This window comes from Suricata suricatta, chromosome 1 (assembly GCF_006229205.1).
Source record: "Suricata suricatta isolate VVHF042 chromosome 1, meerkat_22Aug2017_6uvM2_HiC, whole genome shotgun sequence".
Taxonomy (NCBI): Eukaryota; Metazoa; Chordata; class Mammalia; order Carnivora; family Herpestidae; genus Suricata; species Suricata suricatta.
The window spans coordinates 86,752,203-86,757,569 of record NC_043700.1 but is presented as its reverse complement, the minus strand read 5'-3'; positions in this window follow the sequence as shown (position 1 = coordinate 86,757,569).

Sequence of the window (5,367 nt, the reverse complement as noted above, 5' to 3'; positions counted from 1 at the left end):
GGTGAAGCATTCCTGCATCTCAAATAACAACAAAAAGCTGTGGGGAGGCAAAGCTGAGTTAAGTTCAGCTGAGTCTAAGTATTAGGAATTTACACAAAAGCTAAGGTAATAAAGTTGAAAAATTTAGTAATAAGACTGAAAAATAAATGATAGATGACAGATAAATGATGATGATGATAGATGGATGGATAGATAGATGATAGGTAGATAGATAGATGATAGATAGATAGATAGATGATAGATAGATAGATAGATAGATAGATAGATAATGAAGTCTTACAATGAGGAAGCAATGTTCCATGGAAGTTATATATTTGTGTGAAAATTACCCCCAAAATGAGAAGCAAACATTCTGGAGTGGGGGAACATCATGAAGACTGGTAGCCAGGCCAGCCTTCTATCTGAATAGGTTGGCCATTTAGGCACAAGGGGTACCAATGACCAATGTTAAATATATTTTCCGTATCATGCAAATAAATTTTGTTCTTCATCATTTTATCTCGAGTGACGAGAACAAAATCACTATTCATTTTGATTGACTTTCTTGCAGTGATTTTTATACCTTAAAAATCTCGAGGCACACTTTCCTGCATTTAATCAGTGATGTTTGGTGTGTGCAGTACATTAATATTAGATTTAATAAAAGACTAACTAATAATGACCAAAACCATCCTAGAATTTCCTTTAAAAAAACACAAAGATTTACATTACATGTAATATAATGAAGTGTTGCAAAAAGTTCTGATGCTTATTATAATTATTCTTTCAGAAGAAATAAGAATATTGCTTCCATATATAGCTAGAAAAGATGGATTTTCTCGGTGGTGGCTTTTTTAATCAAGTTATTATTCATGTGTACTTTGGTTGCTCTGCCATTATGTGAACCACACAATCTAGATTAATAACCTACAGAGAATCCCCAGTATCTTCACCTACAGTTGTATCTAGGTTTCTAATGTAACTACTAAATTCTCACCCACCCTATCTCCTTAGTTCTTGATAAGCCTTTTTTTCCCTGAAAAAGTAGTATCATGTGATACTAAAGACCACCAGATCTGGCTGGATGCCTTATTTTAAAACTGGGCTTCTCTTTTTACTAGCTCTGTGACCTTGGTAAGTTTTTATGTAACTCAGTTTATTCGTCTGTATAAAGAGGATAATAAAAGGACCTATCTTCTAGATTGCTTTGAGACTTACATGGGCTACTCAGTGTGAAACAGAAAAGTACCTGGCATATGTTAAATGCTATATAATGCTGCCTACATTTATTATTACAACCACTGTACTAACACTGCTACTACTATCCATATAAGTGTCATTCTTGATCTTTCAAAGACTATTCTGCAAAGCTCCAGCTGTGTAATATCTTTAAAATATTTTTTTCAGTGCTACTTAATGATCTGTCATATGTGTCATTTCCTGGATTAATAGGAAGTGAAGGTAAGGGTACATAGTCAATTCTAAGTTTCTGGTTGCATGATTATAATTTACAAATTATCCAGCACTGAATAAAAGACATTAGTACAGTAATAACTACTGTTTGTTGGGTAAAATGTACAACTATTCTTATATATATTCTTATACAACATAGAATGAATTTACAACCATTAAAATTGGCAGTTTCTCATTCTGCTTTTATTTTTTTAAGGACAATTGTCTACTTACCTTTGGGACATACCTCACAAAAACAAGTCAAGCAAGTACGTGGATTCCCAAATATCTTAAGCCAACTTTCCATTCCCAATCTCCTTTGCCCACAAGTTCTGGAAGAAAATATATGCATAAAATATGAACCTAACAAATAATCTATTGCTGGCTGGGGCTTCCATATCAAATTCTGATATAAAATTATGTTAAGTTTGGGTAGACCACAACTGTCTAATTTAGGCAGAATTAAGTGACTTAGAATCAAATCAGTTGAAGGTTGTTTTCCCCCGTATATCTACTCCAAACTCAAATAAAATTGTAGCTCTTAAATGGTGGAAGCCAAAAGAAGTCAAGGAAACCACAAAAAGAAAGGAGAACAGAAAACAGAAAGAGCAAGAGTGTTTGTCTAATGACTATAACACAGCAGGCTGGAGCAGGGACAGGGTGCTATAGTACTGAAATTGAAAATATAAGCTTGGGGACACCTGGGTGGCTCAGTCGATTGGGTTGGCGACTTTGGTTCAGGTCATGACCTCGCAGTTTTGTAAGTTGGAGTCCTGAGTGGGGCTCTGTGCAGCTCAGATCCTGGACTGCTTTGGATTCTGTGTGTCTCTCTCTCTCTGCTCCTCCCTGACTTGTGCTCTCTCTCCCTCTCTCTCTCTCTCTCTCTCTGCCTCTCCAATTTTTTAATCATTAAAAAATAATATAAGCTCTGCAGTTGTACTTTTTGAATACAAACAGAACATATGACTTGTGTAAGTTATGTTATTAACCATTTTTAGTTTCTTTGCTTATAAAATTAGAATAATATAAGCTGCTAGCTCATAAGGTTTATGTAGGTTTATAGACATTTTAAGGTAATACAAGGGATGAGACTACACAGCTTCCTAACCATTAAAGGTGTTTATATTAAGAACTGTTAATTTTGTCTCCTGACTTCTCTCATGTTCTATGGAAATAAGAATAATGGAGAAACAGAGATGTGGTTTGTGTTCTCAGAAGATTCAGTTCTTGTTCACTTTAAGTTCTGTAAAGCTCATGAAGAGAAGACACAAAAAGAAGGCGCCAAGGGTGAAGATGGATGCTGCTGAGCTAAAGCACTCATTCATTTATGCACCAAATATCTATTGAGTGTCTCCACTCCTTAGGTGTTGGAATTTAGTCACAAAAGTAAACAAATTTACTGCCTGCATGGAGCATAGGGTCTAGTGCAATGTAAATAAAGCATCAAATGGGGAAAAAAATACAAGAGAGCAATCGTGCCCCTAGCTCAAAAGTCTTGTCACTTAATTGCTAGGTGGTGGGAGGGCTAAAAGAAAAACAAAGCAAAGAATAAATGATACGTCAGGCAAAGTATTCCATTTTCTTCAGAGTCATTAGAAAATTCCTCCCTGACAGGTGGCATTTGAAGAACTTGGGAAGCGAAATGAGGTTTAAATGGGGCCACATCACAGAAGGTCTAGGAGACTGTCAGAAAGATTTTGGTTGTGTCCTTAACATGATGGAGAAAATTACTGAGAGAATTAGAGGTTCAACACATGTTTTCAAAAGATCATTCTATCTGCTTAAGTGAGGAGTAGTTTGATTGGGGTAAAGGGAATAGTGGGAGACATGTTGGGTAAATATTGCAGCAATCTAATTGAGACACCGTATTGACTGAGACCAGGGTGGTGTCAGTGAAAAATCATGCGTAAGTGGGAGCCATATGGATATATGTTTTAGAAATAAATATACCAGGTAGGATTTCTGACAGATTAAAGAGGAGTTAGGAGGGCCATCTTTAAGGATACATTTGCTATTTATGGAATGCGGAAGGCCGAGCACAGAGCGGGCTGGTCTGTGTGGAACGGGCAATGACAAAGAAGATGTGGAGGAGAAATACAGCCATCAGAATAGACGTGCTTTGTGTACTCTCCCTTCCATGTTGTATAAACTTCAGGACGCATGGCTCGGTTTTGGTTTTGAAACACAGAATTAAAATTTTAGCTTGAAAGCTTTGATGCAGCTTTATAAAAGGAAAAGTGGAACTTCATAAATTGGAAGTCTCAAGAGAGCAATCGTGCCTCTAGCTCAAGAGTCTTGTCACTTAATTGATCTTTAATTTATCTAGTCATTAATTCAAGAAATAATTTGAGAGTGCCTTCTTTGTTCCAGGGAGTGTGAAAAAATTTACATATGTGATAAACAAAGCAACTGTGGTCTCTACCCTTATTAGAGTTTACACAGCTCACTGGGTCTGTGTTTGTGCATACACGTTTCTATGTAAATCACTAAATGATTCTAGGTCTGGAAATTTTGTCACCTTATTGTGTTAAGATACATCAGTATGTCAGAAGGCTAAATGTTCAGAAGCAATCATTATTATAAGTGATTAGCTATGTGGATTTGTACAATGGGGAGCCTTAAAAATAGCTTTTGAAAGTATAGCGAAAGTGATTTTTCACAGAACGTGAGGAATATAACATTACATTTACAAGCTTTCATTATAACATTCTGCATTAATCTCAAGATTTATGAACACACTCCAAAGGTCCAACCACCAAATAGTAGCTGAGGACCACTTAAAGATGAGCTAACATAAATTATATTCACAAGATAGCAATAATTTGTTTTAAAATGTTTTATTAGAATTTAAAGATAAAAACCTTCAATTCAGGAAGCAGTGTTATTTCTAAGGTTTTTTAAATAGTTATAGACTCAGGGTACTTAGACACATATTTACTAATAAAAGAGTTTTTAAATTGATGGCATAAGTCGCTGAAACAGCATTCGTAACAAAAGTCTAGAAACAGAAAGAATGATCTGTATTAAAATATGTGTTATTGCATGTGACATCTTACTGGCCAATTCATTTTATAGACATCCTAATGAGAATCTTTCTTTTAAAAACAGTTAAGGGGCACCTGCATGACTTAGTCAGATTAAGCCTCAGACTCTTGATTTCAGCTCAGGTCATGATCTCAAAGTTCACGAATTCGAGGCCCTCATGGGGCTCTGTGCTGACAGCATGGAGCCTGCTTGGGATTCTCTGTTTCACCCTCTCTCTGCACCTCTCTATCTGTCATAAATAAATAAATAAACATTAAATTTTTTTAAAAATCAAAAAAATAAAAGCAGTTAAATACTATTAATACACATATTCACGCCACAAACACTGTGCGTACACTACACATAGAACACACATTACACATATACCAAAACACACTGCACATCCCCCCTCACCCCACACACACCAAATACATAACACACAAAGCCCAGTCACAGCACACTCAGGATAAACACGTAATACATGTACCACACAACTTGCGTGTACAGCATACTTTCAACACATACACCGTACACACACCACAGATGCCACACATACATCACACATGGAACACACGCACCACAAATACAGCACACACATCACTCACATTGAGCACACACACCACTGATATGCTGCACACTCACCCACATACAGTACACAGAACATGCTACACAAACATCACATATGTCACATACACACTTACACAACATACCACACAGACATAAAACGTACCCACAAAGCATGTACTACAAGTACACAACTCACACGAATCCCATGTATGTGACACTTAGAGGACACATGGAAGACTACGTAACATGCATATTAACCAGACATACGCCAAACACACACCACATATACGCTACAAAAAAGAGAGTATGTAAACCTAACCTACAATTTTACATGTAAATATACAT